The sequence below is a fragment of the Elgaria multicarinata genome, chromosome 10 (genome assembly GCF_023053635.1).
Source record: "Elgaria multicarinata webbii isolate HBS135686 ecotype San Diego chromosome 10, rElgMul1.1.pri, whole genome shotgun sequence".
NCBI classification, from domain to species: Eukaryota; Metazoa; Chordata; class Lepidosauria; order Squamata; family Anguidae; genus Elgaria; species Elgaria multicarinata.
This window is the reverse complement of record NC_086180.1, coordinates 52984047-53000219: the sequence shown is the minus strand read 5'-3', so window position 1 is coordinate 53000219 and position 16173 is coordinate 52984047. Positions and strand designations below refer to the sequence as shown.

At 42.0% G+C, this 16173-nt stretch overlaps 1 protein-coding gene across 7 annotated transcripts in view; it reads left to right on the top strand.

The window, feature by feature from the left end:
• The window catches only part of RBM47 (RNA binding motif protein 47), a 315704-nt gene that overhangs the window by 18381 nt on the left and 281150 nt on the right, over positions 1–16173 (top strand). The gene's annotated exons all lie outside the window — the stretch shown is intronic.

Genomic DNA, 16173 nt, shown 5'->3' with positions numbered 1-16173 from the left:
TTTGATATCCGTGACCATGTTCTGTTCTCCAATTGCAGTGTTATAGGGAGGGAAATTTCTCACGATCCTTGATTCCATGCGCTCATTGCTGTACTTGGTCTTGCGGTGTTCATTAGGGTCAGAGAGAGAGAGAGAGAGAGAGAGATTCTTTTATCTTTGCACCCACAGTGCAGGGGGCGGGGGCATTTGCAAACTGAGATTTAGAGGAGAGAGAGATCTGGAGAGAGAGATCTTCAGACGACTCTGTTTCTTTGCATAGAGAGGAGAAAGGGAAATGTTTCACTGGTTCGAACCCCAGCGTGTGCACATGTGCCTGCCTGTCCTGCATTGCAGGGCTGGGCTTCGCAATTATTATTATTTCCCCTTAATGGTTTGACATGCTGTAGCTCTTCTTCCTCAAAGCTGAGCCTTCTCAGCAGCACTTGGCTTCAAAGTTACAAGTTTCTTCTTGTACTTGTATGTTTGTGTGTTTTAGGGCTGTGTAGTGCACATAAGCAGTACACAATAAAGCACACTTTGTTAACATTTCATCATGAGGCGTAGGAAACACTGTCTGCTGCTGCTGTGCTGGTTCTGGCCGTGTGGGGAGAAAGGAGTGCAGGGCTGTTTGGTTGTGCCTTTTCTGCTTGGACTCATAGAAGTCAGCCACTGTGTGAAAGTGCTGCTAGGCTGGTATTGTCAGTGAGTAAGCTTCTACACCTGAGTCAGGCAGGCTTTTATTTCTCAGTTAAACTATTACTCCTATTGGCTGACTGAGCTTCTAGTGCTGGTGGGGGTCCTTGCCATCCTCCTCCTCCTAGGAAGGGAAGCCGTTGTTATTGCCTTGACTCTCTCCAATGTGCCCGACTGACAGTTGGGGAGGGGTGCCTCTTCCTTGGCCTGCAAGCCTGCTGTCCTCTCTAAGGATGGGCAAGCTGTGTGCTGCTGTTGTGGCATTTATTAATATATTTATTTATCTATTATTGAGCTGAGCGCTTTCCTGCTGCTTCGTTTCCCTCTTCCCAGTGAGAGGTGTCTGAAAGAGGACATTTGAGTTCAGACTTTAAAAAAATTCCCTATAAATCACTGAATACAGGGATCCACTCTAAAATTGACATGCCTAAACCCCTCTTTAAAAGCTGACACAGTGCCAGTTTTCATGTGTTTATGTTAAAATTGAGGAAGCTGTAAGCATTTCTGTTAACACCGGTTACCCAAAAATGGAACAGTTCTTTGTCGGGTAATTTGAGGAGGCAGAGATAGAGACCCGCTCTGGAAAATGAGGCAGAGAAACACCTCTAATTTCAAGGCAGAGAAGACCCAATTTGCACACCCCTAGTAAGCTCCTACTTGCACTATGAGCCTTCATGACAAAGGGTCTACTCTGAGCAACTCTTTTTCTGAATCATGCTTGACTACTGGATTGAAAGTCCTCATTCTTATTAGGAAAGTTGGTATCTCAATGGTAGCTGGGTCAAATCTTTTCCTTTTATCGAGGTCACCTAGGATTTGTGGTCTGTGAGGAGTCTGAAGGAAGGTTGACCAGATAGATTCCTGTAAAACCTTTTATAATTTTTTTAAATACATAAATGAAAACTTTGTAAAAGGAAGCCTCCTGATCTACGTTCCCCCCCCCCCCAAAAAAAACATGGTGGAATTCATTAATAGTTTTTGTGGCGGTGATTATAGTAAACTATCTGCATATGCTTAGTTGACTTTACGGAGACAGTGCCATCTGGTGGCGTAATTATAACACAATGCCGAGATTACCTGGTGGGAGATGGTGTAATTTCTTGGATATTTCCATATTATCTCTGTTGTTGTTGTTTTTTAATTTCCAGGGGATAGTACAGGTAAGGCCTTAAATTCTGACAACGCCATGAAATGAATTTGCAAACTTCCATAGTGGCCAATCATGAGCATGCTATAAATCTATCGTTTAGAGAAGCTCTATGTCTACAGCTTCCAGGCACAATTGGCTTAAAATAGGAAGTTGGAAGCATCTCTTGGTATTTTCAGTAAATGCTTTTTGGCTCCTTGTTGCCCTATGTAGAGGGGCAGGTCCCAGCCTTGCTTGTATAGCAACACAGCAACCTCTCTCAGCAAAACACACCACTGTTTATACATACAGACATTGTCTTTCCAATTCCTGAAATATTTTGATAAGTTTCAAAGTCATTCATAGTACAGATTTAGATCAGATGGCAAATAGCAATAGACATTTTACCTTGGTCTTGCTGTATGCTTCTTAGGTTTGACACATATATCACACTGCCCAAGCTTCCATCTATTTAGGAGATCAGGAATGCTCCATACAATAAGAGTGACCCTATGAAAAGGAGGACAGGGCTCCTGTACCTTTAACAGTTGTTTAGAAAAGGAATTTCAGCAGGTGTCATTCGCATGCGTGCAGCACCTGCTGAAATTCCCTCTTCATCACCACAATTAAAGCCGCAGGAGCCCTGCCTTATTTTGTACCTTGTCACTCTTTACTGGAGTCACTCTATACTAGAGTGCTCCTTCTCTCCCTCCCTTCCTCACACATGGTGTGGTGTCACACCGGCACACACATTTTTGCTTCACCAATTCCAAACCACTGTTGTCAGCCATGGTATTTGCAACTTGTGATTTACAAACTGCAGTTTAAGCTAAGCAGGGTTAGCAAAACTCATGGTTAGCAAAACTGTCACTGACCCTGTTCAGACAACACACTAAGCCACGGTGGTTAAGCATTTGAACTAAACATTGTGACTTAGCGTGTCATGTGAACCATTCCTAACCATGGTGGCTACATAAGCATGGTTTAAACATGCTCACTAACTGTATGCTGAAAAAGGGTTAATGGACTAACCATGGCTTAGCATGTTGTCTGAACAGCCCCAATGTGAGACACCACTCTGAAAATGGTTGGGAATGTTGCATCTTAACTGGGCTTTAATAAATTAAGGCAGCTTCACATGCTAACTCTTCCTCTTATTAGCACTTCACTATCTGAACGCATAAAATGTTCAGTGATCATTTTTTGTTTTCAATATGTACATCAGGGAGAAGTGGAAATTCTGGGGAATTTTTATCACTGCCTGGAAAATATACATTTAAAAAGTAGACTAAAGTTCTGACTGGTTTTCTTTAATGAGCTGTATGAACAAATACAAAAACTATAATTTTTGCATTATATTGTATATGCTGTATGTATTCCTGTGATTCTGCACAAGACAACAGCATGAAAATTGGTCTGATGCTTATCAAGTTCATTATATGGAATATATTTCTGGTTATTGAGGCCTGCCCCCTCCCCTCAAGGGTATTGAAGGGGAAATATGGAAGATGTTAAGCCACAGTCTACTTCCTTTGGCATTTTATTCATTACTATTCAGTTCTGTGAATCAAATGAACTAAAGTCATAGGCTTAACTGTTTTGAGCCCTTGTTTTCTAGTAATTAGTGGTGGAGATATGAGAACTGGTTGTATAGAAGTTCCTGAATACAACTTCCATAAGAGCTAGAGAATTTTTTTTCTTAAGAGAAGGCTGGGAATCTTGCGATTATGTTCAAGTTGCTTAAGGGACCAGGTGTCTTTATACTATATCTGCATGACAAGAGTGATGCTGTACAATGCTGTACTTTAGGAATATGCTATGACAACATTTCAGAAATGCTGGCTTATGGTGTACTTTCTCCCTATTCACCTTTGTAAATGGAAAGGAGGTATTATTTTGAAGCCAGCCATTGCGAAGGCTTATTGCTTTTAATAAACTGACTGATTTCCAAGCTTGACCAGCAATTGACTTAAGCCCAGATTCTGTAAAGTCATTCCTATAGTTGGCAGCATGCAGTTCCTCAGCCTTGGGATTTTGATCACGAGTGATTTGCTCATGGCATTCAGGACTTTAACCTATAGCGGCTCTTGAATTAGTGACTGACAAAATCTCAAACAAGGATGCAGCCTCAAATCAGGCACCCCAGGGAGGCCAGTCTCCATATAGCAATAGGCCAGAGCAGGTCAGAGGACAGGCCCTAATCACTATAAAAACATTGGTGTGCTCACTGGTGTGAAGAAGGGGGGAGGCTTGGTCTCCCCAGCTACAGAATGGCTATGCCTTCACAAGAGCCAGGTCAGACAATGACTACAAGTAAACTAGTTTACTTCAGAACTTTACTAAGCGAACAAATCCTTGGACCTTCAATCTGTTAGGCTCTCATTTGGAGAGGTGCCAACTCCTTCCAATTGGCCCGGTGAAGTGCTGAGCCATGCAAGCATTGCAACAAGGTGTTGACTCGCTCTGGGCCAATAGAACTCCATCAAGTTTTTTAGTTGCTGAAACATAAACAAGCTACATGCATGCCCCTGGAAAGTCTTAATGCACCCGACCACAGGAAGAATTACAATGTGGAAGAATATATAGTTTCAGTTGTAAAAAGAGATGGCCAGTCCCATATATGATAGATTCTGCTAGAAAGGGGGGAGCTGCGTGTGGGAGCAATAAGGGCAGCAAGCAGGAGAAGCCAATTTGGATGTAGGGTATATTTTTGCTGGATCAGCCTGCACAAATTTAGTAAATGGAATGAGTGTACATGTAGTGTGCATGGAAATAACAAAAGGGGTACTACCCTCCATGGAAAATTTGAAGTTGAGCCCGCCCAAACTAGCACATTGCTATAGCATTCCCCACCCCATTTCAATATTTCTTGGTCTTGGTTAGAACCAATTTCTATTAGATTTATACTGAATCTGCAGTGCAACACAAAGGATGTAGGTTAGCAAAAATATAAGTTAGCATCATACTAAAAAGTTCACATGTATTTGCAAAACCTCTCAGCACTTCCTTGTAGGTCATGCTTTATATGGGTTAAGCCAGGGGTAGATTGGAGAAGTGAAAGACGCCGTGTTTGCCGTTCTCAGGCCTTGGAGGCTGCCACAGCAATACAACTCAGAAGAGCAATTTTATTGCATTGCTCTGTATCAAACCTCCCCAGTGGTTAGATGGCTGCAAGCAGGATGGTGGGTGAGGGAGAGGTTACACACTGGGTGTGGTTTTTAGAACCAGGGAATAAATTTTCCATGGGTAGGGCTGGCATTTTATCAGGATTTACAAGGGAGAGGAGTATTGGTTTAGGCTCTCATATGATTTAGGTTCAATACATACGATTACCTAGGGAGCTTGTGGGCTCTCCCACAAGAGAGAGGCAGCTGGACAACCATCTGTCAGGGATGCTTTAGGGTGGAGTCCTGCACTAAGCAGAGGGTTGGACTCGATGGCCTTGTAGGCCCCTTCCAACTCTGCTATTCTATGATTCAGCCAACAGAATGCTGAAGGAAATGGAAAGTGACTTGCTCAAACCCATCAGCCAGTGTTCCCCAACCTGGTGCCTTCCAGATGTATTGGAATACAACTCCCAACATTTCCCAGCCAGCCCAACACATCTGGAGGGCACCACTCTTTGATATCACATTTATTGCTGCAACAAAACAATATTATATTTTTTTTACAGAAGGCAAATCAGTTTAATTTCCTATCCAGCTCTTTCCAAAATGAATTCCACTTCAATCGATTTCCATTCCAAAATACACAAGAAAGAATTTCATTTTCCTATCCGTGTTAATGATACAGCCAGGCCAACTTCTCCCCCCCCCCCCTTCAGTTTCCCATCTTCAATAAAGAAACCGTTCCAGGTGGGTGGAGGAGATTGAAGGCAGGCCCCCAGGGGCAAGAGTACAAATGGTATGATGATGTGGCAGCTGATTTGCCAGCTGCCAGTTTTCAGTGACTCAGTGGTGCTTCTGCTGATGAGCCAGCCTCCTCAATGATCTGCAGTACAGCTATCTCTTCAGCACTCCAAAGCAACCTGTGGAGGAAGGCAGAGAGCAAACCACTCCTGTGCTTGTGCTCCAGTAACAACATCATATCCTTAGTGCGGCCGCTATCTTGAATGCTCAGAAATAAAGCAGAAGTCAATCCACATTGATATTTTTTTCTGTGCGTGGCAGGGTCGCCTTTTCAGATAGCAGTGCAAGATGCTCATGGATATTGTTGGAGAGGTGACTTATCTGAGAGTTTGGGGCCAATCCTTTTTACCCTCTACTCCTCTTTGCCAGTGTCAATTCTCAGAGAAGCATAGGACACCTGATCTCTCTGGGTCCCTCCATCACTTCCTTTAGCCGTTCCTTTTCACGAGGCATATAGGATGAATTTTGGAAACGGCAGACACGGAAAAGTATTTTTATTGGTAGCACACAGAGGAAAACCATTAACTAGCATAGGCTATTTCAGAAAATGTCAAAAGGCTAAGCTACCTAGGTTGCTTGGGCTGGCCCTGAATATCTAGACAGTTCTGTGATAGGATCTAGTGAAGTGAAACTAAGGCCTGGTTCATTCAGGGGTGGGGAACCTCAGACATGTGGGTCAAAACTAGCTCTTTTTGGGTTCCAAGCTGGCCCTCCAGTGTTCCTTAGATGGCCACACTCCCTTCCCCTCGACCACTGTTCATTGGGTGGTTTCCCAAATTGGTACAGTCCCCCACCCACGACCACATTGTTAAAAAGTTGAACCGCCGCTCCTAGGGCTTAGTTACTGGTATAAGAGTTTTAAGCTATAATATGCTGGGGGTGTTGTTGTGGTTTTGGCCCTGCCCCCTTTTGCTTTTGGTCCCATCCACCACTGAAATGCCCCCAAAGCTTCTCTGAAATGGAGTTTGTCCCCTCAGGCTGAGAAAGGTTTCCCACCCCTGGTGTTTATGGGTACAGCCAGCTGAGGCCATTTCATAGAATCATAGAATAGCAGATTTGGAAGGGGCCTACAAGGCCATTGAGTCCAACCCCCTGCTCAATGCAGGAATCCACCCTAAAGCATCCCTGACAGATGGTTGTCCAGCTGCCTCTTGAAGGCCTCTAGTGTGGGAGAGCCCACAACCTCACCAGGCAACTGATTCCATTGTCGTACTGCTCTAACAGTCAGGAAGTTTTTCCTGATGTCCAGCTGGAATCTGGCTTCCTTTAACTTGAGCCCGTTATTCTGTGTCCTGCACTCTGGGAGGATCGAGAAGAGATCCTGGCCCTCCTCTGTGTGACAACCTTTTAAGTATTTGAAGAGTGCTATCATGTCTGTGATCCCTGCCACATGCGTTCCAGGGGAGATTCCTTGGGGAAATAAGATTACAACAGTATGCGCATATGAGATTCCACCCTAAGTGAACGAATATGAAGCAATTGAGTTGGGAGTATGGATGACAAAAATCTGCCATGGGGGCATTGTCTGGAAAGACTTTCAGTCTGACTACCTCATTTGGACTTGGAAAAGTATTATTCCCAAAGTCACATGAATATCTACCAAAATAAGAAACTGAATTACACAGAACCCAGACCATCAATACCTGACTAGAAGTATCATGTAGCCCAATAGAATGAAGCTCTCAGGTAGAGGTTTCCCAGACAAGCTACATGATGAGATCCTTTTTTGCAATGAGAGTGATTGAAATTGGGGTCAGAGTCTACACTGCAGCCTCCTTAGTTTCTGAGGCATTGCTGTGCTGATATTTGTTTCAAAGGCAATTGCTGCTTAGTGGTCACATGTAAATCATTACTGCAACATATCCTCTGTGTGTCTAATGTGATTCTGTGCTGCATGTCTGTAGTGGGAGATGCATAAGAAGTGGTGGTTGTTTGAAGATCACATGGGCTGTTTCTGGTGAAATATTTTTTCTGTCTCCGATAACCCATGTGTACCTGCACAGAAGTTTAACTGCACCACGTTATTTTTTGAGTGGTTCCTCTCCAGTCATCTGGTGGTCTTACAGACAGATATGGGAAAAATCCCAGACTCACCTCCCCATTCCCCCCCCTTTTCTCCTCCCTTTCTTCAGTCTCTTAAGAGTTTTAGAGCTACTTGACCTTTCCATGTGCCTTGTTCTCTTTTGTTGCAGCTTGGGACAGCAGAAACGTTTCCTGGTTTTAACAGGCAGAGTATTTCCCCCTTCCCCCAAAGTCCACTGTACACTCTCTTCTCCCCCTCCATCAAAAAGCACTCCCTAGATCTGTCCCTTCAAATCAGCAGGAAAGCACGTCATTTCCCTTTCTTGGTGTCTTTCATACCCACTTACCTGGAAGTAAGCACCATTCAAGAGGTGCCTTCAAGAGGCAGCTGGACAAGCATCTGTTGGGGATGCTTTAGGGTGGATTCCTGCATTGAGCAGGGGGTTGGACTCAATGGCCTTGTAGGCCCCTTCCAACTCTGCTATTCTATGATTCTATGAAGTCAATGGGATTAAATTCTGAGTAGACACATATGATTGCATTGTCAGCCTCCTAGTATTTTTTTTTTTTTTGAAGGAGAGGAATGAAAGAAGACTTCCAGCGAGGGAGAACTCACCCACCCCTAATAATTGGCTCCTTCACCAAACTGCTGTTACTGTTAAAAAGTTTTTCTTAATGTTCAACTAAAATCTTCCTGCAACATAAATCCATTGGATCTAGCCTGGGGCTGCAGAGAACAAATCTTCTTTCTCTTCTGTGGGACAGCTTTTCAGATATCTGAAGAGTGCTAGCATGCCCCCCTCTCAGTCTTCTTTTCTCCAGGCTAAACATACCAAGTTCCTCAGCCTTTCCTCATAAGACTTGTTTTCCTTACTGTTCACCATCTTTGTTGCCTTCCTTGTATCTGTTCCATTCTGTCTAGTTCTTCTTAAAATGTGGTACCTACAATTGAACACAGTACTCCAGATGAGGTCTGACTCATTAAGAAAAGAGCAGAACTATTACTTCCTAGAAACTATGGTTATATTAAGGCATACTAAATTGCATTTTTTTTTACAGCTGACATTCTGACTGACATTCCACTTGTGATTGGCCCTTTTCACAGGTACTACTGCCAAGTCAAATATACCCCATGCTATACCTGTGCTTTTGATTCCCCTCAGCCCCACCTATGCAGAACTTTGCATTTGTCTTTGTTGGATTTTGTTTTATTAGTTTCAGCCCAGTTTCCCATTCTATCAAGGTTGTTTTGAATTTTATTTCTGTCTCCTGATGTGGTCAAGAATAAGTAGTGCAGGTGTGTAGGAACAAGGCTGACCCTCCCATTTTTTTTGTCATCTGCAGAACTGATTTCTTTCACTTCATCAACGCCATTGATAAAATATTGAAAAGTACTCAGCCCTGGATAGAACCCTCAAAACCTCCCTCCAGTTTAATGAAGGACCATTGAATATGGTTTGCCACCTTGATGCAATTGTCTAGCCCTCATTTTGCCAGTTTGCTAACCAAAATATCACAGGGAAATTTGTTAAATGCTCTGCTGAAATCAAGATAAATTACATTTCCCACAATCAACTAAGGTAGTAACCCAATATTTATTCAAGACAAATCCATGCTGGTTTCTACTAAACATGGCATTATTATCAAGATGTTTACAAACTGACTCCTTTATCATCTGTTGTAGCATCTTCCCTGGTACTGAAGTCAGACTGTAGTTTCCCATATCCTCTATTTTCTATTTTTAAAAAAGATTGGGACATTTGTGTGACTCCAGTTCTATAGAACTTCACACATTCTCCAGGTTTCTCAAATATGATAGACAAGAGTTTGTGAGGGTATACCAGCAAGTTCCTTTAGTACCTTAGGAAGCAGCTTATTTGGCCCTGAAGACTTTAAATCATTTATGGTAGCTAGATATTTCCTGACCTTATTAATATTGAATCCCCCCATCAGTCATGCTACTTTTGTGAGGTTGCCCACAGTTCCTCTTTTAGGAGGAGATGGAAGTAAAATAGGATTGGAGTAGTACCACCTTCTCTTTGTCACTGCTACCTGTTAACAAGGCACCACCCGTTAACATGTTCACCATGATCTTCCTCTTGCTTTGAATATACTGGGGAAAACCCTTTATATTGCTCTTAGTATCCCTTGCCAACCTCAGGTCATTTGGAGCTTTAGCTTTCTTGACATTGTTCTTACACATCTGCACTACTTATTCTTGACAATTTGCACTCTGTTCCATTTTTGTTTGTTTGTTTTCAGCTCATAACCTACCAAGCTTTTTGTGCTGCCCCGCTGGCTTTTCTAAACGTATCCAATTTCTCTCTCTGACTGGAATTGTTGGATTGTGCCTTTAGTAATCCATTTTAGCATAATAGAATCATAGAAAAGTTGAGTTGTAAGGGTTCTATAAGGCCATTGAGTCCAACCCCCTGCTCAATGCAGGAATCCACCTTAAAGTATACCTGACAGATGGCTGTCCAGTGTGGGAGAGCCCACGACCTCCCTAGGTCATTGGTTCCATTGTTGTACCAAGTATCCCCAATCTCGTAACTGAGCATTTGGCATTTCCCCCCTAGGTATAGAACTTGGCATTTATCCCTATTAAATGTCACTCTTGTTTTCAGCCCAGCGCTCCAGCCTATCAAGAACACTTTGAAGTTTGTTTCTGTCTTCTAGGTTATTAGCTATCCCACCCAATTTTGTGTCATCAGATTTGATGAGCATTCCCTGCACCTCCTCGTCCAAGTCATTAATAAAAATGTTGAAGAGCCCTGGCCCCATGACTGAGCCCTGGGGTATCCTGCTCATTACCCCAGTTTGAGAAGGTACCATTAATAAACATCTTTGAGTCTGATTCTGTAGCCAACTGTGGATCCACCTAATAGTTGTTCCATCTAGCCCACTTTTAGCTAGTTTGTTAATCAGAATATCATGGGGCACTTTGTCAAAAGCTTTGCTGAAGTCAAGATATATTATGTCCACAGCATCTCCACATCTCTTCAGATGAAACAATGGCAGGGCTTCAACTGGTAAAGCTTTCCCAATTACTGTATCTATTCGACAAGAAAGCCTGCATTTGCTGAATTTCTGCCTTCTGTGCAGCTATTAAAAGACAAGCCCTACTACTGTATTTCTTCAATTCTAAGACCATCGATTGTAAGACACACACTAATTTCAGTACCACCAACAGAAAAAAAGCTTTGATTCTAAAAAATAATAAACGCAGCCATTTATATGGGGGGGAAAGTGCATCTTAGAATCAAAGAAATATGGTAGGAAAGATGTTGTTGGTAGCAACAAAGTATACAACACAGTCTATTTTACTTGCACTGTTTCTTCCAATGTTATATCTCAATGTACGTATTATAGGCTAAACTTTGAGCAAGAGGTAACCTTAAAGGTCCCGTGAAGATTAACAACAATGTTCCTTGTAGTTTAGTAAGTTCTTTGTCAGCTGAAAAGCTGCAATTTCCTGATTAAATGAGAACAAGGCCCTGTAAATATCTAATATTTCATTCTGATTTCATTAGGAAGCTCTTTCATTATGCTCTTTTCCTAGGACATAAATTGTGCTTCTACTTACCAGGAAATTTTACATGCTTCTATATAAATAGTACTAGACACAAGGATGGAAATATCCCAGGCATCTAAATGTTTGGTATCATATTTCCACCTAAGTTTATGAAACATGTGTTTTCAGTCATTAAAGGCCATGTGTGACTGTAACAAGTGAATAACAAATAGTCAACAGAGAGAAAACATAGATACATTTTTTGAGCAAGACACTAGTGATGGCTCTTAACTGGCTGTCTCTGGTGTGCTCTCATGTAGAGGTGTGATTTTGAGCAGGCACATATTTTAAACTACAAGTGAAGTGACTTGGCGCACAGATGTGATAAGAAATGCGAGTAACTTCAACGGTTAGCTGATGGTGCTTATTAATTATATCCGAAGGGAATTTTGTATACCAAAACGATACAGACTGTAGGATAATTTAGGATAAAATGCATGATACCTACCTGATAATTTTACCACAAATGAAAGATATTTTATTAGCCCAGTTGTGTTTGATGCTTGTTCTTCTACCTGCAAAAAGGGTTTTCAGTATTAATAAACCAAATTCAGGACTTGTCTGGGTAGCAAACTGCATATCAGTATTTCATCAAGCAATGAAGCTGCTGAAGCATATGTACCTGAACCAAAAATAAGGGTTCTCCACTTTTCATACTTATTGGAAATGGTAGGGACCCTTGCAGACTAGGACCTCTTTTTCTTTCTTCCCAGTTTCAATATTTGTAGTACTTTTATCAAATTATGCTGATAACTTTTATAGTCATGACTTGGAAGATAAATCAAGCCTGAGGCCATGCAAAGATTCAGGTAAGGTAATAAATTTTATGAAACCTTGAGCCTATTAGGGTGGGGTGAAGAGAGGTAGAGGAACAAGGAAGTGAGCCTCTTGTGATACAAAGGAATAAGCAAGTAGCAGCCAAAGTTCAAGCCACAAACTACCTTTAGTGCTGCTGGAAGCCAAATGTATAGCCTTTCAGGTGATGAGATGCAATATTAGCAAAAGAAGCACTTGCTAGCTAACCTTAACAGCAAACACTGGTGCTCTTGTGAAATGTCCTAAGCATACCCCACCCCCTCTGCCCCTAAGCTGGCTGCATGTGATTCAAAAGCCCCATTTCAGACTATAATAGCTTTAAAATGATGTTTGTGTTAGACTGATCTGCAAAATATGTATTGCATGCTTACTCCGATTCCCATGTAATTCTCTCTTCCAGTCTCTCATTTCCATTTGGCATATCAAAAGTGGCTGCTCTTTGTTTTGCCTCTTGAACTCTTACAATGGCTCGGTGGTCCTCTAAGTAGCTTTTAAGATGAGAAGCCTCGTTCACGTCCAAGAGAACAGTCAAGAAGCAGGTCTTGTTCCACCATGGCAGTTTTCTATTTTAACTTGTTTGCTCTTTTGATTGACCAACAAATAATTTCTCCAAATGTGAATTGCCAACAGTGTGGAAAGATTTCAAAAGCATGTCTTATGTTCTCTGGATCTTTACACTTTCTCTCTCTCTCTCTCTCTCTTTGTGGCCAGATCTATACCAGGAAGATATAACACTTTGAAAACATTTTGAAAACTGTATATTGAGTGTGTCCTGGGACCCAACAGTTGTCACTACTGTTATAAATCATTTTAAAGCAGTAGTGTAGATCGTGTGTGTGTGTGTGTGTGTGTGTGTGTGTGTGTGTGTATATAAAGTGAAAAACAGCTGAAACTTAAGGGAGCAATCCTTAATTATTTCAGTCTAAAATACCACTGTAAAAATGTATGGAGGACTACTTGGGAGTAAACATTTTGACCGCTATGCATACCAGAATAGCAACACTGGGAATGAATATGGAGTATTTTCCATTATAATACTAAAACCAGCTGTGTGACTTCTGCGTTAGAGATATATAAATAAATAGCACTAATATTGTGTGGGGTGGGTGGGATAATCAATCCTTTCCCCTCTTAATAGTCAAAGATGTATTCCAAAGAACACTTTCATGTGCATGTATTCATATGTACACAAAAGTGTTTATGGAATATATATTTTTCTGTCAAAAAACTATGTTAAAAAGGACTTGAACTTTAACCTTTCCCCTAAAGTCTTCAAAAATTGGCAATTGTGTTCTGTGGTGGCTTTCCATTATCATTATTTTAGACCTGATTCATGCCAGTTTTACATTCTTTCCCTTTTTTTTTTTTTTAGAATTTCTGCTGGTCCAGAAAGTGTTTCAGACTGCTCTTTTAGTTTTATAATTTTAAATGAGTTAATTTTTACCCTTATTTTAACTTTGTGAGTTGATTTAGGAGAGCTTTTTTTCCTGAAAGGTAGCATAGGAGGCTCATCAGATGAGCGTTTTATCGCAAGCTTGCTTCAGCACACTTATAGTTGTGTGCACATCCTTTAGACAATGACGTCTACCTCCTGCATGCCTCCCGCTCCTTTTTCTGTTGCAAAATAGACCCCTTTTTAATGTGACTTTTTAAAACAACACAGCAATGTGCCATGATCTCCTGCTGTGTGCAGGAAAAGCGGCGAGATGAAAACAGCCCCTGAATGGGCCATGTGGTCTTTGTTTTCTTCCTCTTTCTCCTCTGGGCGGAAAGAGGAAGTAATGAGGAACAAAAGCGGGGGCGGAGAAGCAAAGGTACGGGAAACGTGATTTCCCCTATGTGTTGACGAATCCTAGAAATAAATTAATACTAAATAATACATACATAATAATACTAGTAACCTGATACAGGTTTCAGAACTAAGCTTTTCTTGGAGCACAATTGGCTACATACTTTTCCATAGTGGATATAATTTACATCCTATCCCATCTACTTGGTGTATTTAGAATCAGAGTAAAAATAAATTGAAGTGTGTAGGAAGTGAATATGACAGTTACAGAAACTTGATGTTTGTGGAGTTAATACTCCAGTGCCTTCACATTGTCATCATATAGGCCTAATCTACACCAAGCAGGATATTGCACTATGAAAGCCGTATATAAAAGGCAGGAGCCACACCAAGCAGGATATAGCACTATGAAAGCGGTACATGGTATGTGTCAATGGGCCCCAGCAGTTGTCAGTGCACCAATACTGCTATAAAGCAGTAGTGTGGCTCCTGGCTTTTATATACCGCTTTCATAGTGGAATATCCTGCTTGGTGTAGATTAGGCCATATTTGCAATTACAACACCACTTATTTTTGTTGCACTATCCAATAGAGTTGGAGGTCTCTTAAAAATGAATATGTAATGTATGCAAATTTACAAGAGGTTTTGGGGGGTAACTTGGGAGGCAACAAAGTAATTCATGCTGTAATTCACTTAATTGTATTATGCTGTAGTCTTCTACCCTACCAAGCATTCTTGCTTATGTATACTTTGCATTTAATGAAGGATCAGGCTTCTTAGAACATGGAGTATACATCTTCATCCTTCTTCTATATCATATTTACTATTGTTGTCATTGGAGTTGTATTCAATTTCCTTTCAGAATGAACATAATATAGATACTATTGGCTGCGCTGGCTAGGGGTGATTCGAGTTGCAGTTCAACAACATCTGGAGTGCCACAAGTTGCCTACCTCTGTTCTAGTATATTTCAAGTGTACCAATGACTTTATATACATTTCAATCTTTAAACTAATACCACCTGCCTTTTTCCAATGTAGCTGCTACCAAGGGGCAAGCAAGGATCTTTGGCCAGATCTACACCATGCAGGATATGACACTTTGAAAACGGCTTGAAAACTGTATATGGAGTGTGTCCTGGGCCCCAATAGTTGTCACTACTGTTATAAACTGTTTTAAAGCAGGAGTGTAGGTCCTGCCTTCTTTATCCTATCTTTCAGTCCTTCCCAGGCTGTTTTACAGTCTTATAATCAAACTGCTTCAAGGTACCAGCACAGGTGGCCAAATTTTCGAACTTGGCCATCTCTACCAGATCACATATGATGGACTGTTCACCCTAAAACGGTATTTTACAGACTTGTCTTATCCCTCGGGGGCTGTCTATAGGTGGGGAAAGCCCCAGGGTGGCTCCACGGGGGTGCTGTCTTGATTGCAAAGCCATCCCAGGGTCCCCCCCCAAAGCTCTGAAGTAAAAAAGTCGGGGACTTAACCCAACTTTTTTCTCCAGAGCATGGCGAGGATGGCGCATCTGCCGTCTGTCGCTGTTCCAGAGTTGCGGCACAGGCATAGCTGGGCAGATGGCAACTCCTGATTGGTTGCCATCTGCCCAGGCAGGGGATAGGGGGTGGGCTGATTAACCAAATGGCCGCCAGAATGCCCCCACGCTGCTTCTAGCATGGGGAGAAACAAAGTTCTCTGTTCCTTTGGCTGTCAATGGAAAGCCCCATGAGGTGGGGGGGGGGAGAGATGGGCGGTGGTGTTGTGGCGGCAGCGGCTCCTCCTCTGATGGATGCAAATCCTGCCCTCGCTCCTTGGCATGGGGACAACCCCGCAAGAGTGCAACTGTGGGGTTTGGGGAGCTTGAGGTGCGAGTGCGCTGTCGTGAAGACAGGCCCTCAGTTGTGTTTAGGTTTTCTTCTATATTTGTGTTTAAATGTTTTCATGGCCTGTTGACTGCAAGTAAAGACTTACTGGTTTTACCATAGGCAGTTTTATTATCCCTGTATTGGGGTTGGGGTGAAGGAAATATTGGCTTACCTAGTGAGTTTGTGGCTGAAGTGATTTTTTAATTGGGGCTTCTCAAAGGACAGTCTTTTCTGCTAACTTAGTAACAATCGTGTGTTTCAAGTTAGTGTTCTGAAAAATTTGTTATTTTGGTGAAGCAGAGGGTAAAGCTATGGATCTCTTTCTGGGAAGAATTGTTACTTGCTCATGTTAGAAGGAGGACGAGTCGTCATGCTACTATGTTCACATTTAACCTTGTGT